This window comes from Heptranchias perlo, chromosome 16 (assembly GCF_035084215.1).
Source record: "Heptranchias perlo isolate sHepPer1 chromosome 16, sHepPer1.hap1, whole genome shotgun sequence".
In the NCBI taxonomy this organism is placed as follows: domain Eukaryota; kingdom Metazoa; phylum Chordata; class Chondrichthyes; order Hexanchiformes; family Hexanchidae; genus Heptranchias; species Heptranchias perlo.
In genome coordinates this window covers 59,110,061-59,130,661 of record NC_090340.1, presented here as the reverse complement: position 1 = coordinate 59,130,661, position 20,601 = coordinate 59,110,061, and positions in this window count along the sequence as shown.

Sequence of the window (20,601 nt, the reverse complement as noted above, 5' to 3'; positions counted from 1 at the left end):
GGCGTCTGCTTCCACTACTCATCCCTGAAGTCCATTCCATGCGTACATCATTCTCATTCTTGTTTTCAAATCTCTCCATGGCCTCACCCCACCCTATCCCTGTAAACTCCTCCAGCCCTACAATCCTCCAAGATCTCTGTGTTCCCCCAATTCTGGTCTCTTGCACATCCCCCATTTCCTTTGTTCCATCATTAGCGGCTGTTCCTTCAGCTACCTAGGCCATAAGCTTTGGAATTCCCTCCCTAAACCTCTCCGCCTCTCTACCTCTCTGTCCCCCTTTTAGGATGTTCCTTAAAACATACCTCTTTGACCAAACTTTGACCAAATATCTCCTTATGTAGCTTGGTCTCAAATTTTGTTTCATAACGCTCTTGTGAAGCGCCTTGGGATGTTTTCCTAGGTTAAGGTGCAATATAAACGCAAGTTGTTGTTGTGTGAAGAACTATCTGACAACAGCCCTAAAATGACCTTTTACCTCTGAGACTGAGGTTCAAATGTAGCTCAGATAGATGTCGCATGTGTTTGAGCATTTTGATCTGCACTATTTACCCTCTTACATACCTTTATGAGGTCCCCTTTCAGACTCATCCTTTCAAGGCTGAAAAACCCAAGTTTATTCTACCTTTCCTCATAACTCTGATATAAAGCCAGTCTCCCAGCTCTTCCCTGCCACTCTTCCACGACTTCAAAGGTTCCCTTGTGCCCTAGTGAACTTAACACACATTACTGAGAGTGAAATCTCACTTTGGTAGGTGAGAAATTCATCCAAAAAATGTTGTTTACAAAAAAAGTAGCAAATGAAACTATCAAAACAAATTATGATAATGAGCTAAACTTAATGCCCTTCTTCACTGCATCTATTGACACCACTGTGTCAGTCAGTGAGTTGGAGGTAGGCGGGACTTACGGCAGGACTCACAGCAAACGGTTTATTTAATCAGCAAACAGCATCTATTTAAAAAGATTCTCCCCGAACTACAGCAAACAGAACTCATGACTGAAAGTACAGCAATGTCTCCCAATAAAAAAAAATCAGGGTTATTTCATGAGCAAAATGTAATGAGTGAAGAGTAGTTACATGATACAAATTGATTATTTCTCCAGCAAGATGCAGCGAGTGGAGGATTGTTACATACAAATTATGTGCGTAAAATCAATGGTAGTCACTTACGGCAGTGTGGTCTCCAGGTGTGATTGACGGGGGAATTTCCCAATCATCTCCATTCTGGCCGGGAATAGTGGTGTCACTGTACGCAGCCTTTTCTTTTACGCTATCCAAAATACTCTTACATCCCCTAACTGTGACTTCCTAGAGAAAACAAAACTTAATACATTCCAGAAAGCTCCGGGAACATCTCCCCAGATCTGTCAATCAGAACATGCTATGTAACAAACCTTGCCAGTTACAAGCACACAGTTGTATAACAAGCCTCCCTTGTCCACAGCTAAATAGAACATTGACAGGCCGAAATGCTAGGACTTTACACATAGCTGAAGAAAATAGGTTTGTTATAACATGAGTTTCTATTGACACGTTACACTAAAGAAAAACAGAAATACACGTCTGAAATGGGGAAAAGACAGGTAGATTCTTCTGGTATGGGCCGTTCATCGGAAGTGGAGTCTGGAGCAAACAAGCCGGCATCTTTATAGGACTGAACAAAACAAAAAGGGGAGGGGGGAAATAAAACAGATAAAAGTCAAGAGTCATGAATAGGGTTGCCAACCCTCCAGGATTGCCCCGGGGGCTGTAGGAATTAAAGGCTAATCTCCAGGACACTGCAGTGAGCAACGCCAGGGAGAAAAATCATAGGGGCAATAAAAAATTGTGTTTTTTTCTAATTGGCTTGGAACACTTTTATTTACTAGTTATAAAAATATTGGACGTGGGAAAAAAGAACCATCCTATCGGGTAATGAAATGACCATTCTCTTTTCGATTGGTGTGGGAAGGGGAGGATGGACATGTTGGGTGACCAATGGCGGGAACTTGGGGACGGGGCAGTAGGAGGCCGAAGGTCATGTGATGAAACCTCCAGGATGATGTCCAACCAGCGTTGGCAACCCCAGACATGAACCTTAACTCCAAATACAGGTATTGGATTTAATCATCTGTGAATTGTACTATTTTTTTTTTTAAAAGCTAACAAAGAATGAAAGATTGTTGGATAAAAGACCATCTCAGTCAGTGAGTCAAAAAAGACATTAGAAAGACAAAAGGCAGCGTGAAGACCAGCGCAACTGAATTTAAACCTCAACATGCCCGAAATTAGATTTACAGATGAAGCATTTCATGTTGTGCCCCAGTGATAACTTTTAAAAGAAAGAACAGGATCAGGACTGAGGGTTAGTGGCATAATCCAGATAGAGATGATCAAAAGCTATGTGGGAGATGATGGTTACTGAGCATCTGGGGCAATGAAAATGTCATGTCAAGGATGTGACCAGTAAAGCATGAATAATGCAGGATGAGAGGTGAGGCAGGCCTTATCATAGAATCTTACAGCACAGACGGAGGTCATTCGGCCCATCGAGCCTATGCCTTCTGCAGTTCAGTTTGATGCACCTTTGAGGATCAAGGAGAAACTTTACCTAACCTTTGCTCAGGAGATTAAGTGGGTTAAAATCTCGATTATAAAATTCTCATCCTTGTTTTCAAACCCTTCCATGGCCTCACCCCCTCCCTATCTCTGTAACCTCTATCCTGTGGAATTCTCCACCACAGAAGGCTGTGGAGGTCAAGTCACTGAAAATATTTAAGAAGGAGATGGATAGATTTCTAGACATAGAAGGCATCAAGGGGTATGGGGAGAGAGCGGGAATATGGTATTGAGATAGAGGATCAGCCATGATCATATTGAATGGTGGAACAGACTCGAAGGGCCGAATGGCCTACTCCTGCTCCTAATTTCGATGTTTTTATGTTAACGTCCTCCAGCCGTAAAACCCTCCGAGATCTCTGCGCTCCTCCAATTCTTGCCTCTTGCACATCACCGATTTTAATTGGCCCACCATTGGCGGCCGTGCCTTCAGCTATCTAGGTTCTAAGCTCTGGAATTCCCTTCCGAAACCTCTCCGCCTCTCTACCTCTCTCTCCTCCTTTAAGGTGCTACTTAAAACCTACCAATTTATCTGTCCTAATATCTCCTTGTGTGGCTCAGTGTCAAATGTTTGAAAATGCTCCTGTGAAGCCTTGGGACGTTTTACTACGTTAAAGGCACTATATAAATGCGAGTTGTTGTTGTTATTATTATTATTGTAGGCGGAGTCCATAATAGTGTGGATTACTAGTTTATCATTCCATACTGTCATGTATTCTTAGATCTCTTCACAATATAGAAAATAAAACCCTCTCAATATAGAGATCTGTACTGTGACTCTGCCTTTCCACTGATGTTACCTCCAGCGCAAATCAAATGTTGACTTATCATTAAAACCAGCCCAATAGATAAGAACATAAGAAATAGGAGCAGGAGTAGGCCATACGGCCCCTCAAGCCTGCTCCGCCATTCAATAAGGTCATGGCTGATCTTCGACCTCAATTCCACTTTCCTGCCCGATCCCCATATCCCTTGATGGGTCACAGATGTCTAATGTGTATCTGGGGGGGATTATAGCCCCAATTTTACTGAAGGCAGCAGGCAGCCTCTCTGGCGGTGGTAGGTTTGCCAACCCTCCAGGATTGGCTTGGAGTCTCAGGAATTGAAGATTAATCTCCAAGGCAAACTGCTGCGAGCAACACCCAGGAGTAAAAACATACAGGCATAAAAAAAATTGTGCATCTTTTTTCATTTCCTTTGAACACTGCTGTATATTAGACATAAAAAATATTAGAGATGGGGGAAAAAAGGCTGTTTGATTGGCAGTCAAGAATCATCCAATTGGGTAACAACAAGTCTTTTCGCTTTCCGATTAGCCATGGGAAGGCAGAGCCCTGCGAGGATAGATGTGTTGGGCAACCAATGGTGGGAGTGTGGGGGGGTCGGGTCGGCTGAAGGCAGGAAGTCATATGATGAACCCGCCAGGATTGTATTCAATCAGAGTTGGCAACCCCGGGCGGTGGGGGTGGGTTGTGACTTCACACGCACGACATTGTGCAGCCAATTTGACACGGGCTAAATTTTTGACGGGCGCTATTGTGCTGGGACAAAATAAGTCTGCCCTGCAGGCAAGCGGAATCCTGATTAACATTATGTCTAATTATTTAAATGAGGTGTATTCTACAGCTTTGGGTGAAGGTCTGCCTCTCCCCCGCCCTCCAAGCATGAACAACCTTGTTATTTTAAAATAGGTGCGTGACAACTTCAACGGGCCTGGCCTGCTTGAACCTAAGCCGTGGCTCAGTTGGTAGCACTCTCGCCTCCGAGACAGAAGGTTGTCAGTTCAGTGCCCCATCCCAAAGACTTGAGTGCTAAATCCAGGCTGATACTCCCGGTGCAGTACTGAGGGAGTGCTGCACTGCTGGAGGCGTCGTCTTTCGGATGAGACATTAAACCAAGAGGCTTCGTCTGCCCTCTCAGGTAGATGTAAAAGATCCCATGGCACTATTTCAAAAGAGAGCAGTGAGAATTCTCCCAGTGTCCTGGCCAATATCTACCCCTCAACCAACATTACTAAAAACAGATTATCTGGTCATTATCTCATTGCTGTTTGTGGGAGCTTGTTGTGTGCAAATTGGTGGTTGCATTTTCTATATTGCATCAGTGAACACAATTCAAAAAAAGTACTTCACCGGCAGTAAAACACTTTGGGATGTCCTGAGGTCATGAAAGGCACTATATAAATGCAAGTTCTCTCTTTTTTTCTTTCTTTGAGCAAGGTTGCTGTATGAGTTGGCAGCCAGCTGTAGCCATAAGAACATAAGAAATAGGAGCAGGAGTCGGCCATACAGCCCCTCGAGCCTGCTCCACCATTCAATCAGATCATGGCTGATCTTCGACCTCAACTCCACTTTCCTGCCCGATCCCCATATCTCCTTGATTCCCCGAGAGCCCAAAAATCTATCCAACTCAGCCTTGAGTATATTCAATGACTCAGCATCCACAGCCCTCTGGGGTAGAGAATTCCAAAGATTCACAACCCTCTGCGTGAAGAAATTCCTCCTCATCTCAGTCTTGAATGGCCGACCCCTTATCCTGCGACGATGCCCCCTAGCTCTAGACTCTCTAGCCAGGAAAAACAATCTCTCAGCATCTACCCTGTCAAGCCCCCGAACAATCTTATATATTTCAATGAGAACACCTCTCATTCTTCTAAACTCCAGAGAGTATAGGCCCATTCTACTCAACCTCTTCTCATAGGTCACCCTCTCATCCCAGGAATCAATCGAAGTGAACCTTTGTTGCACCGCTTCCAAGGCGAGTATATCCTTCCTTAGATAAGGAGACCAAAACTGTATGCAGTACTCCAGGTGAGGTCTCACTAAAGCCCTGTACAATTGTAGTAAGACTTCCTTACTCTTGTACTCCACGCCCCTTGCAATAAAGGCCAACATGTCATTTGCTTTCCTAATTGCTGCTGTACCGGCATGCTAACTTTTAGTGTTTCTTGTACAAGGACACCCAAGTCTACAGGATGCACTGCAGCAACTCGCCAAGACTTCTTCGACAGCACCTCCCAAACCTGCGGCCTCTACCACCTAGAAGGACAAGGGCAGCAGGCACATGGGAACATTGCCACCTGCACGTTCCCCTCCAAGTCACTCATCATCCCGACTTGGAAATATATCGCCGTTCCTTCATCGTCGCTGGGTCAAAATCCTGGAACTCCCTAACTAACAGCACTGTGGGAGAACCTTCATCACACGGACTGCAGCGGTTCAAGAAGGCGGCTCACCACCACCTTCTCAAGGGCAATTAGGGATGGGCAATAAATGCTGGCCTTTTCAGTGACACCCACATCCCATGAATGAATTTTTAAAAAGTCTCTCTGAACATCAACATTTAATAGTTTCTCACCATTTAAAAAATATTCTGTTTCTCTATTCTTCCTACCAAAGTGAACAACCTCATATTTCCCCACAATATATTCCATCTGCCACCTTCTTGCACATTCATTTAATCTGTCTATATCTCTTTGCAGGTTCTTTGTGTCCTTCTCACAGCTTACTTTTCCACCTATAGAACTATAGAACCATAGAACCATAAAAAAGATATAGCACAGAAGGGGGCCATTCGGCCCATCGTGTCCGCATCGGCTCGAAGAACAACCAGGTGCCCATTTTAATCCCACCTTCCAGCACCCGGTCCGTAGCCCTACAGCTTACAGCACTTTAGGTGCAGGTCCAGGCATGTTTTAAAAGAGTTGAGGGTCCCTGCCTCTACCACCAATTCGGGCAGCGAATTCCATGCACCCACCACCCTCTGGGTAAAAAAGTTTTTCCTCATGTCCCCTCTAATCCTTCCGCCAATCAGCTTAAATCTATGTCCTCCAGTTCTTGAACTCTCCGCTAGAGGAAACAGGTACTTCCTGTCTACTCTATCTGGGCCCCTCATAATTTTGTACACCTCAATCAAGTCTCCCCTCAGCTTCCTCTGCTCCAAGGAAAACAACCCCAGCCTATCCAATCTCTCCTCGTAGCTGCAATTTTCAAGCCCTGGCAACATTCTCGGAAATCTTCTCTGCATTCTCTCCAGAGCAATTACGTCCTTCCTGTAATCTGGTGACCAGAACTGCACACAATACTCCAGCTGTGGCCTTACCAGCGTTTTATATAGTTCCATCATTACATCCCTGCTTTTGTATTCTATACCTCGACTAATAACGGAGAGCATTCTGTATGCCTTCTTCACAACCTTATCTACCTGTATTGTTACCTTCAGGGACCTGTGCACATGCAATCCAAGGTCTCTCACTTCCTCTACCCCTCTCAATATATTCCCATTTACTGCATATTCCCTTTTACTGTTTGCCCTCCCTAAGTGCATTACCTCACACTTCTCTGGGTTGAACTCCATTTGCCACTTTTCCGCCCACTCCACCAGCCCATTGATATCTTCTTGGAGTCTACAGCTATCCTCTTCACTATCAACTACATGGCCAATTTTTGTGTCGTCTGCAAATTTGCCAATTATGCCCCCAACATTCAAGTCCAAATCATTAATATATACCACAAACAGCAAGGGACCCAACACTGAGCCCTGTAGCACACCACTGGAAACGGATTTCCATTCGCAAAGACATTCATCGACTTTTACCCTTTGTTTCCTGTTACTGAGCCAATTTTGGATCCAATTCGCCACATTTCCCTGTATCCCATGGGCTTTTACCTTTCTGACCAGTCTGCCGTGTGGGACCTTGTCAAATGCCTTACGAAAATCCATGTAGACCACATCCACTGCACTGCCCTCATCAATCCTCCTTGTCACTTCCTCAGAGAATTCAATCAGATTTGTAAGGCATAACCTTCCCTGAACAAATCCATGCTGACTATCCCTGATTAAACCATGCCTTTCCAAGTGACAGTTTATCCTATCTCTCAGTCTCACCGAGGTAAGACTGACCGGCCTATAACTGTTCGGCCTTTCCCTCGTACCTTTTTAAACAATGGTATTACGTTTGCAGTCTTCCAGTCCTCCGGTACCTCCCCTGTATCTAGTGAGGATTGGAAAATGATCCTCAGAGCATCCGCTATTTCCTCCCTGGCTTCCTTCAATAGCCTAGGAAACAATCCATCTGGCCCTGGTGACTTATCAACTTTCAAGGATTCCAGTCCGTCTAGTATTTCCTCTCTCGTTATGTTTACCTTATCCAATATTTCACACCTCTCCTCTTTAACTACTACGTCCGGATCATCCCTTTCCTTTGTTAATATGGAGACAAAATATTCATTTAAATCCCTACCCACATCCTCTGCTTCTACACAAAAGTTACCCTTATCATCCCTGATAGGTCCCACCTTTTCCTTAGCCATCCTCTTGTTCTTAATGTACTGATAAAACATCTTTGGGTTTTCTTTAATCTTACCAGCTAATATTTTTTCATGCCCTCTCTTTGCTTTCCTTATTTACTTTTTTAAGTCAACCCTGTACTTTCTATACTCCTCTGGGCTATCTGCAGTATTTAGTTTTCTGTGACAGTCAGAAGCTTTCTTTTTCTGCTTTATCTTGCCTCGTATACGTCTAGACAACCAGGGGGCTCTAACTTTGGCAGTGCCACCCTTTTTCTTTGAGGGGACGTGTCTGCATTGTACCCGTAGAATTTCACTTTTTAGTGCCTCCCACTGGCTTGCCACTGATTTCTCCTCAAGTAGTTGTGTCCAGTCCACTTCTGCCAAATCACCTCTTCTGTAAAATTTGCCTTCCCCCAATTTAAAGCGTTTACTCCTGATTTAATTCTGTCCTTTTCTAGAATAATGCTAAAACTAACTGAATTGTGGTCACTATCCCCAATATGGTCACCCACTGTCACTTCACCCACTTGCCCATCTTCATTTCCCAGGACTAAATCTAGAATTGCATCCCCTCTTGTTGGGCTTGTCATGTACTGGCTAAAAAAGTTCTTTCTGGACACCGATCAAGAATTTTGCGCCCTCTGTGCCCCTCACACTGTTTGAATCCCAGTTGATGTTAGGGTAGTTGAAGTCCCCTACTATTATTGCCCTCTTATTTTTGCACTCAGAAATTTGCCTACATATTTGTTCTTCTATCTCCCTTTCGCTATTCGGGGGGTCTATAGTACACTCCTAGTAGTCTGACTGCCCCTTTTTTATTTTTTAGCTCAACCCATATGGACTCGATAGATGATCCATTTAGCATATCATCCCTTCTTACAACTGGAATTGATTCTTTAACCAATAATGCTACCCCCCGCCTCCTTTTTCATCACCCACTCTATCCTGCCTGAAAACTCTATATCCTGGGATATTGAGCTACCAATTATCCCCCTCTATAAGCCAGGTTTCCATTATAGTAATGATATCATGCTGCCATGTGCCTATCTGTGCCCGTAACTCATCTGCTTTGTTTGTAATACTCCTTGCATTGAAGTATATACCCTTTTAACCCCATCAAATTCCTGTGCTGAACACTATTTAACCTTTGCTTCTTTTGCCTTTCTGAGTCGTTAACTATGTCAACCTCCCCAACAGAACTAGCAAATGCGCCCACGAGGATATTGGCCCCGGTTCTGCTTGGGTTCAAACTGTCCAGCTTGGTCCCAATGCCTCAGGAATTTAAACCCCTCCCTCCTACACCATCTTTCAAGCCGCACATTCATCTGGCCTATTCTCCTATTTCTGCTCTCGCTAGCACGTGGCACTGGGAGTAATCCTGAGATTACTACCTTAGAGGTCTCGCTCTTTAATTTATTTCCTAACTCCCTATATTCTGCTTGCAGGACCTCATTCCTTTTTTTAGCAATGTTGTTGGTACCGATATGGACCACGACCTCTGGCTGTTCACCCTCCCCCTGAAGAATTTCCTGCAGCCGTTCCATGACATCCTTGACCCTAGCACCAGGGAGGCAACATACCATCCTGGAGTCACGTCTGCGGCCGCAGAAACGCCTGTCTGTTCGCTTTACGATGGAATCCCCTATCACAAGGGAACAGATAGGGCGGATAGAGAGAAACTATTTCCGCTGGTTGGGGATTCTAGGAGTAGGGGGCACAGTCTAAAAATTAGAGCCAGACCTTTCAGGACTGAGATTAGAAAACATTTCTACACACAAAGGGTGGTAGAAATTTGAAACTCTCTTCCGCAAACGGCAATTGATACTAGCTCAATTGCTAAATTTAAATGTGAGATAGATAGCTTTTTGGCAACCAAAGGTATTAAGGAATATGGGCCAAAGGCAGGAATATGGAATTAGATCACAGATCAGCCATGATCTTATCAAATGGCGGAGCAGGCACAAGGAGCTGAATGGCCTACTCCTGTTCCTATGTTCCTATGTTCCTACTATTGCTCTCCCATTCTTTTTCCTCCCCTCCTGTGCAGCTGAGTCACTCGTGGTGCCCCGGTCGTGGCTCTTGCTGCATTCCCCTGATAAGCCATCTCCCCCAACAATATCCAAAGTGGAATATCTGTTTGAGAGGGAGATGGCCCCAGGGGACTCCTGCTCTACCTGCCTAGTCCTTTTACTCTGCCTGGCGGTCACCGATTTCCTTTCTGCCTGCGTAATCTTTACCTGCGGTGTGACCAACTCATTGAACATGCTATCCACGATAATCTCAGCATCGCAGATGCTCCACAGTGAATCCACCCACAGCTCCAGCTCCGAAATGTGGTTAGCCAGTAGCTGCAGCTGGACACACTTCCTGCACACATGTTCGCCAGGGACACTGGTAGTGTCCATGACTTCCCACATAGTGCAGGAGGAGCATATCACGGGTGCGAGCTCTGCTTGCCTTGCCTTAGATTAAGCTCGTTAGTTACTCCCTTTTAGGCGTTTACTCCTTTAAATTACTCTTAATTTAGAGAATGTTAACTGCACTAGGGACCTTGATTCACTTAAAAACGCTACTTGCTGTAGCTAATTTAAGTTTAGAATTTTTTTAAATTTAGTTTTATGCTTTAAGTTACTTAGCCCACAGCCCTAAGAAAGAAGAAAACTGAAGAGCTACTCATCGCCAACCACCTACCTGCCTTACCTGTGACGTCACACTGCAGTTTTGTTTTGTTGTTGCTGTGACCTGCTCTCGGTACGCTTCTCTCCGCTCTGCTATCTAAACAAATGCACTTCACCCCTTACTGCACCGAATCCCCTCACTCACCAATTATAGACTCTGTCGAAACCAGACTCCGTCGATAGCTGCTACTCCGTGCTCCCTCACCTAGCTTTGTATCGTCAGCAAAATTGGATTAATTACACTCGGTCCCTTCATCTAAGTCATTAACATAGATTGTAAGTAGCTGAGGCCCAAGCACCGATCCTTGCGGCACCTCACTAGTTACAGCCTGCCAACCTGAGAATGACCCGTTCATCCCTACTCTCTGTTTTCTGTCCTTTAACCAATCCTGTAAATATGCTAATATATTATCCCCAACCCCATGAGCCCTTACCTTGTGTAACAACCTTTTATGTAGCACCTTATCGAATGCTATTTGAAAATCCAAATATACTACATCCACTGGTTCCCCTTTATCTACCCTGCTAGTTACATCCTCAAAAATCTCTAATAAATTTGTCAAACATGATTTCCCTTTCATAAAACCATGTTGACTCTGCCTAATCACATTATGATTTTCTAAATGCCGTTACCACTTCCTTAATAATGGATTCCAGCATTTTCCTGACGACCGATGTCAGGCTAACTGGCCTTTAGTTCTTTGTTTTCTCTCTCCCTCGCTTCTTGAATAACAGGGTAACATTTGCAACCTTCCAGTCTCCAGAATCTGGAGAATTTTGGAAGATCATAACCACTATCTCTGCAGCCACCTCTTTTAGAACCCTAGGATGTAGGCCATCAGGTCCAGGTTTTTTGTCGGCATTTAGCCCCATTAGTTTGTCCAGTACTTTTTCTCTAGTGATATTAATTGTTTTAAGTTCCTCAATCTTATTTACCCCTTGGTTCCCCACTATTTTTGGTATGCTTTTTGTGTCTTCTACTGTGATGGCAGATACAAAATATTTGATTAACGCATTGGCCATTTCCTGATTCCCCATTATAATTTCTGCTGTCTCAGCCTCTAAGGATCCAACTTTCGCTACTCTCCTCCTTTTTACAAAGTTGTAGAAACTCTTACAATCCGTTCTTATATTTCTTGCTAGTTTACTTTCATATTCTATTTTCTCCCTTTTTATGAACTTTTTGGTCGCCTTTGTTGGTTTCTAAAACTCTCCCAATCTTGGCAACATTATAAGCCTCTTCTTTCAATCTAATACTCTCCTTAACTTCTTTAGTTAGCCACGGGTGGATCACTTTTCCCGTGGAGTTTTTATTTCTCAATGGAATGTATACTTGTTGAGAATATTGAAATATTTCTTTAAATGTTTGAACATTGCTTTTCAACTGTCAAACCCTTTAATTTAATTTCCCAATCTACTTTTGACAAATTGCCCCTCATACCTATGTAATTGGCTTTATTTAATGTAAGATTCTAGTTTCTGACTTGTTTTTATTCGTTCATGGGATGTGGGCATCGCTGGCGAGGCCAGCATTTATTGCCCATCCCTAATTGCCCTTGAGAAGGTGGTGGTGAGCCGCCTTCTTGAACCGCTGCAGTCTGTGTGGTGAAGGTTCTCCCACAGTGCTGTTAGGAAGGGAGTTCCAAGATTTTGACCCAGCGATGATGAAGGAATGGTGATATATTTCCAAGTTGGGATGGTGTGTGACTTGGAGGGGAACGTGCAGGTGGTGTTGTTCCCATGTGCCTGCTGCTCTTGTCCTTCTACGTGGTAGAGGTCGCAGGTTTGGGAGGTGCTGTCGAAGAAGCCTTGGTGAGTTGCTGCAGTGTATCCTGTGGATGGTACACACTGCAGCCACAGTGCGCCGGTGGTGAAGGGAGTGAATGTTTAGGGTGGTGGATGGGATGCCAATCTAGCAGGCTGCTTTTTCCTGGCTGGTATCGAGCTTCTTGAGTGTTGTTGGAGCTGCACTCATCTAGGCAAGTGGAGAGTATTCCATCACACTCCTGACTTGTGCCTTGCAGATGGTGGAAAGGCTTTGGGGAGTCAGGAGGTGAGTCACTCGCCACAGAATACCCAGCCTCTGACCTGCTCTAGTAGCCACAGTATTTATATGGCTGGTCCAGTTCAGTTTCTGGTCAATGGTGACCCCCAGGATGTTGATGGTGGGGGATTCGGCGATGGTAATGCCGTTGAATGTCAAGGGGAGGTGGTTAGACTCTCTCTTGTTGGAGATGGTCATTGCCTGGCACTTATCTGGCGCGAATGTTACTTGCCACTTGTGAGCCCAAGCCTGGATGTTGTCCAGGTCTTGCTGCATGCGGGCTCGGACTGCTTCATTATTTAAGGGGTTGCGAATGGAACTGAACACTGTGCAGTCATCAGCGAACATGCCCATTTCTGACCTTATGATGGAGGGAAGGTCATTGATGAAGCAGCTGAAGATGGTTGGGCCTAGGACACTGCCCTGAGGAACTCCTGCAGCAATGTCCTGGGGCTGAGATGATTGGCCTCCAACAACCACTACCATCTTCCTTTGTGCTAGGTATGACTCCAGCCACTGGAGAGTTTTCCCCCTGATTCCCATTGACTTCAATTTTACTGGGGCTCCTTGGTGCCACACTCGGTCAAATGCTGCCTTGATGTCAAGGGCAGTCACTCTCACCTCACCTCTGGAATTCAGCTCTTTTGTCCATGTTTGGACCAACGCTGTAATGAGGTCTGGAGCCGAGTGGTCCTGGCGGAACCCAAACTGAGCATCGGTGAGCAGGTTATTGGTGAGTAAGTGTCGCTTGATAGCACTGTCGACGACACCTTCCATCACTTTGCTGATGATTGAGAGTAGACTGATGGGGCGGTAGTTGGCCGGATTGGATTTGTCCTGCTTTTTGTGGACAGGACATACCTGGGCAATTTTCCACATTGTCGGGTAGATGCCAGTGTTGTAGCTGTACTGGAACAGCTTGGCTAGAGGCGCAGCTAGTTCTGGAGCACAAGTCTTCAGCACTACAGCTGGGATGTTGTCGGGGCCCATAGCCTTTGCTGTATCCAGTGCACTCAGCCGTTTCTTGATATCACGTGGAGTGAATCGAATTGGCTGAAGACTGGCTTCTGTGATGGTGGGGATATCGGGAGGAGGCTGAGATGGATCATCCACTCGGCACTTCTGGCTGAAGATGGTTGCAAACGCTTCAGCCTTGTCTTTTGCACTCACGTGCTGGACTCCGCCATCATTGAGGATGGGGATGTTTGCAGAGCCTCCTCCTCCCGTTAGTTGTTTAATTGTCCACCACCATTCACGACTGAATGTGGCAGGACTGCAGAGCTTTGATCTGATCCGTTGGTTGTGGAATCGCTTAGTTCTGTCTATAGCATGTTGCTTCTGCTGTTTAGCATGCATGTAGTCCTGAGTTGTAGCTTCACCAGGTTGGCACCTCATTTTTAGGTATGCCTGGTGCTGCTCCTGGCATGCTCTTCTACACTCCTCATTGAACCAGGGTTGATCCCCTGGCTTGTTGGTAATGGTAGAGTGAGGAATATGCCGGGCCATGAGGTTACAGATTGTGCTGGAATACAATTCTGCTGCTGCTGATGGCCCACAGCGCCTCATGGATGCCCAGTTTTGAGCTGCTAGATCCGTTCTGAATCTATCCCATTTAGCACGGTGGTAGTGCCACACAACACGTTGGATGGTGTCCTCAGTGCGAAGATGGGACTTCATCTCCACGAGGACTGTGCGGTGGTCACTCCTACCAATACTGTCATGGACAGATGCATTTGCGACAGGTAGATTGGTGAGGACGAGGTCAAGTAAGTTTTTCCCTCGTGTTGGTTCGCTCACCACCTGCCGCAGGCCCAGTCTACCAGCTATGTCCTTCAGGACTCGGCCAGCTCGGTCAGTAGTGGTGCTACCGAGCCACTCTTGGTGATGGACATTGAAGTCCCCCACCCAGAGTACATTTTGTGCCCTTGCTACCCTCAGTGCTTCCTCCAAGTGGTGCTCAACATGGAGGAGGACTGATTCATCAGCTGAGGGAGGGCGGTAGGTGGTAATCAGCAGGAGGTTTCCTTGCCCATGATTGACCTGATGCCATGAGATTTCATGGGGTCCAGAGTCAATGTTGAGGACTCCCAGGGCCACTCCCTCCTGACTGTATATCACTGTACCGCCACCTCTGGTGGGTCTGTCCTGCCGGTGGGACAGGACATACCCAGGGATGGTGATGGAAGAGTCTGGGACGTTGGCTGAAAGGTATGATTCTGTAAGTATGGCTAGGTCAGGCTGTTGCTTGACTAGACTGTGGGACAGCTCTCCCAATTTTGGCACAAGTCCCCAGATGTTAGTAAGGAGGACCTTGCAGGGTCGACTGGGCTTGGTGTTTTGCCGTTGTCGTGTCCGGTGCCTAGTGGTCCGATGCCGGGTGGTCCATCCGGTTTTATTCTTATTGTGACTTTTCGTAGCGAGATTTTACAACTGAGTGGCTTGCTAGGCCATTTCAGAGGGCAATTAAGAATCAACCACATTGCTGTGGGTCTGGAGTCACATATAGGCCAGACCAGGTAAGGACGCCAAGTTTCCTTCCCTAAAGGACATTAGTGAACCAGATGGGTTTTTACGACAATCCGGTAGTTTCATGGCCATCATTACTGATACTAGTATTTTAATTCCAGATTTTTATTTAATTAATTGAATTTAAATTCGCCAGCTGCCGTGGCGGGATTTGAACTCATGACCCCAATCGGCGCTCACAGCGTGGCGGAATGATGACAATGAGGCCCGAGGCCTAACTCAAGATGTTCATCGTGCTGTCCAATATCTACTTCAGATACCGAGCCATGCTATCTGCAGCACAGCTGCTCATGGTGGACTCAAAGGATGTCATGAAGACCTTCTGTTCTTCCATTGAGTGCTGTAAGTAAGTGGACAGTAATTCTTGGGCCGTGCCCAGATTATCGCATGTTGGATGAGGCTCCGCACAATGAATTTGTAAAATTAACCCTTTTTGGTTTTAGAAATTTCTGGACAGCTCACTCAAAAACTTATTGTCTTAGGTTCACAATTGTCCAGCTGGTAACCTTATCAAGGTCCCATTGTTACCCTATTTATTGCATTAATTTTATATAGATTACATAGAATTATATAGAATGTACAGCACAGGAACAGGCCATTCAGCCCAACAGGTCCATGTTGATGTTTATGCTCTCCACGAGCCTCATCCCACTCTACTTCATCTAACCCCATCAGCATATCCTTCTATTCCTTTCTCCCTCATGTGTTTATCTAGCTTCCCCTTAAATGCATCAATGCTATTCGCGTCAGCTACTCCATGTGGTAGCGAGTTCCACATTCTAACCACTCTCTGGGTAAAGAAGTTTCTCCTGAATTCCCTATTGGATTTATTAGTGACTATCTTATATTTATGGCTCCTCGTTCTGGTCTCCCCCGCAAGTGGAAACACCTTCACTACATCTACCCTATCAAACCTTTTCATAATCTTAAAGACCTCTGACAAATCACCCCTCAGTCTTTTTTCTAGACAAAACAGCCCCAGCCTGTTAAATCATTCCTGATAGGTATAATTTGTAAATGATCATTTGTTATGTAAAAAACTTCCTCAGCCATATACTCCAAGCTCACGCCCTATTCTGAACACATCCCGTGTCAATCAAGTAGCATTTCTCACAAATCCTGGAAAAGATCTTACACTAACATGGAATGGATCTACTATAAAGTATAGAATGGATGTGTATAATTATACCAAAGTTGCTTTCCAGCTCATCAAATGGTCAATTATTCCAAAAGAATCTCCATTGTGTGAGCCTAGACAGTAAATTATTAGGGGTGTCTAGCTGAGCCTGATCCTGACCTTATTCGAGATCCAGATGTTCCCGTTCAACCATCACCCCTGTGCTCGCTGAACCTAAATTGGCTCCCGGTCCGGCAAAGCCTCAATTTTTAAATTCCCATCCTTGTTTTCAAATCCCTCCATGGTCTCGCCCCCTCCCTATCTCTGTAACCTCTTCCAGCCCTACAACCCTCCGAGATCTCTGCGCTCCTCCAATTCTGACCTCTTGCGTATCCCCGATTTTCATCGCCCCACCATTGGCGGCCGTGCCTTCAGCAGCCTAGGCCCAAAGGTCCGAAATTCCCTCCCTAAACCTCCCTGCCCCTCTACCCCTCTCTCTCCTTTAAGAAACTCCTTAAAACTTACCTCTGTCACCTGTCCTAATATCTCCTTATGTGACTCATGTCAAATTTTGTTTGATAACTCTCCCATGAGGCGCCTTGGGTCATCTCGCTACGTTAAAGGCGCTATATAAATGCAAGTTGTTGTTGTTCCAGCAGATCATGGTCAGGAGTAGGAAATCTGGCTGATTTACCCTTCCCTAACCCAGGGGTGCTGGGTCCTATTGTAACACTCAGAGCTACATTTGGTTGAGGTCACCCAACACAGCATAGATCTAAGACCTTCCAGAACTGGTGTGGTGTATCTGTACACAGCCTTAACCACGAGAAGAGGTTCAACAATGATCTAATTCAGTTTTGTATGATGATCAAAGGATTTGGTAGGGTGAATAGAGAGAATCTATTTCCTCCCATGAGGGAGTCCAGAACAAGGAGGCATAAACTTAAAATTAGAACTAGGTCATTCAAGTGTGATGTTGGGAAGTACTTCTTCACACAAGGGGTAGTAGAAGTCCCCCAAAGTCTCCCCGAAAATGCTGTTGAAAATTTCAAAACTGAGATTAGTAGGTTTTTGTTAGGCAAGGGCATTAAGGGAAATGGAACCAAGGCAGGTAAATGGAGTTAAGATACAGATCAGCCATGATTTAATTTAATGGCGGAACAGGCTCGGGAAGCTGAACGGCCTACTCCTGTTCCTATGTTCCTAAAGGCAGTCCGTCGAAACAGGAATGATCACTGCAAATTTTACCAGCATTCCAAGAAGTTCACATACACAGACGGCTGTGGGAAAGTTTTTTTTTAATTCGTTCATAGGATGTGGGCGTCGTTGGCAAGGCCAGCATTTATTGCCCACCCCTAATTGCCCTTGAGAAGGTGGTGGTGAGCCGCCTTTTTGAACCGCTGCAGTCCGTGTGGTGAAGGTTCTCCCACAGTGCGAGTTCCAGGATTTTGAACCAGCGACAATGAAGGAACAGCGATATATTTCCACATCCTGATGTTAAAGAGGATTGTGTTGCCGTTTCCACTTTCTTTGCATATGACTGTGAAGTCCGACAGTATTATTAAGTGATCCCTGGGACAGTCCAGTTGGGATTTCTCTGGCTGTCTGCCAGCTGGCACTATATTTCAACAGCAAGCCAGAAGGCAGTCATCTGAAGTTGTGCTTTTTCTTTTAGAAACTGCACGCTGCACAGTTCATTTGTCAGTATTTGTGGTATTCAGTTCCAAGTTTATTGTAATGACTGCTTCACGTCCTTCAATATTTAGCTTCCTTACATGTAGGAAATATAGGGGTAGATCTTGTTTAAGAAAATGGTTAATTCTTAACTTTTGCCTGGTAAGTAAGTTTCTGTTAGAAGGACAGTATGAATAAAACAGAGTTCCAGGCAGAGAGCTCTCGCTGATAATAGTTTAGCTGCACGAGAGGAAAGGTGTAAAGCGAGGGGTGTTGGAATAGATACTTCAGAATTCGACAAGGCTCAGCCTACCGATCCTCTCGAGCTCGAAATCTGTGACACGATGAATTCTCCAGTACCTTGCACCGTAAGTGCGACCCTAAGTATATGTGTGATTTTATTAATAATATTTATTATTGTATATGTGTGATTATTGGTAACAATTGTTATCATTGTATGCTTAATTCCTATGAAAGCCAATAAATTCCTTTGAACTCAATTATCTGTGGAATAACTTATAAATTTATAAGTAAGAGCATCCATTCCCTAACACTTGACTTTGTGCCTTTCATGACCTCAGGACGTCCCATGGTGCTTTACAGCCAATGAAGTACTTATTTTTTTGACGTGCATTCACTGTTGTCATGTAGGAAAGGCGGCAGTCAATTTGCACACAACAAGGTCCCACAAACAGCAATGAGATACTGACCAGATAATCTGTTTTCAGTGGTTGAGGGAATAAATATTGGCCAGGACACAGGGAGAACTCCCCCGTTCTTCTTCTGATAGTGTGTGAGATCTTTTACATTCACACGAGAGAAAGACAGGGCCTCCGTTTGAGGTCTTCTCTGAAAGACGGCACCTCCAACAGTGCCGCACTCCCACATTACTGCACTGACGTGTCAGCCATGATTATGTGCTCAAGTCTGTGGAGTAGGGCTCATACCCACAACCTTCTGACTCAGTGGCTACGAAGTGAGCAACGGCTGTCCAAGATGGCGAGAGCGCGGGTTAGAAGAACTTCTCAAGATATGGAAGCAGTAGCTGGACTTTGGATGGAGAGTTAAAAGGGGGAACAAAGACATTCGGTAGTTGACTAAATTTAGAAGGAGAAAAAAAGCTGAGTGTGCTTTGTCAAAAATGTTGCAGAAGGGGCAGGAATTTAATGCTGGCGTTCCATTATGATTATTCTCACTCATACTTTCCGGAAGAGATCTATCACTGTCTTCTCTCTACATAGCAGCAACAAACCCAGGGGGAGGCTCAGTGCTAATTATCTCTTAAATTATCCCAGTAAAATATGTGAGTAGAGGGGGGGAAAAAACCATCAGTGATTGATGGAGAAATTCAATCATAAACCATCCACTGGCTTTTATATCTACAGATTGTAGATGGAACCTTTCACTGCTGCAACTAAACATGTCACGATTTTAAAAAAATAAATATATATACAAATGTGAGAGTTTGAATTCAGCGTTCCAGTGATTATTTTGTTCTGACTATGAGTAATGCCTTAATTATTCACCCTTAATTTAGTGTAGAAGTTAGTGCAGATTTATATGAACCATCGCAGGCTAGTCCCCATGGGTTTAGCAGTGCTGAACAGAGACCTTAAATAGAACAGAGAAGCACTCCATGAAATTCTCCTGTTGCCATTTTGAATGCAAGAAGGACAGCCACCAATGGAACTTGAAACCATACCATCAATCAAATTGTTCGAGCGGCCCGACTAAATTGGGAAAATGGAACAATTTCCTTCATTCAAATGAGAATCATTTTCTTTCACTGTCACGGTGGTGTAGTCCATTGGTATTATTTTAAAACCCGTGCGATCCAGACCCCATTTTTCAAACTTTTATTTTATTACCAATCAGCTGAGGAAGTGTGTCCTTTTGCTGTTAATTATCAAGTGCAGCACTGCCCAGGACATTATGTATCATCATATTGGGCCGCATTTTACTGGAACAGGCCATCGTCAGTTAGGCTTTTTGCCTCACCCTTCAGCTCGAAATGTTCTGCCCTCTAAGTTGCTGGAAGTGCGAGTTGATAACAGGGGACGAGGGCAATGGGACATCTGGGACCTTGGTGAATGACTGGACCAACAGTCTATCTTCTAAACTAATGTGATTTAGGGATTGAGAAAGGAACAGGGGAATGACGGAGAAGGAAGGTGAATCAGGTAAAAGAAAGAAATAAAGAGAGGGAAAGAAAGGTTGGATTAAGAGAGAGAGAAAAAAGAGACAGAAAGGAAAAATAAAGAAAAAAAAATAAAAATGTTAAATTTTAAATTTAAAAAATCTCTTAACAACAATTTACTGCAAGTAGGAATGAGATTCCACAGTTTCAATCTCTCCTTTTCTGGCCTGAAGAGGTTGATTGCCATCACAGGAACATAAATCTCCTCATTAAAAAGGTACTTACACTGTTAAGTAGCAGCCCTAACTTTCATTGCCAATTAACGCGCAACTTCATGAAACTCACAGGGAGGTTGAGAGTGAGCTGCCGTTTCCGCGAGGCTAACAGCGGAATGGCACAAATCATCCGGTAACTTGTGGCGATTTGTAATTCACGGGGTATCTCTTCCTCAAGTTGCTGGACGATTTACACATTAATAATGGTGACTGCCATTAAACCCACCATTATTTTGGCAGCAAAATCTGGTCCATATTAC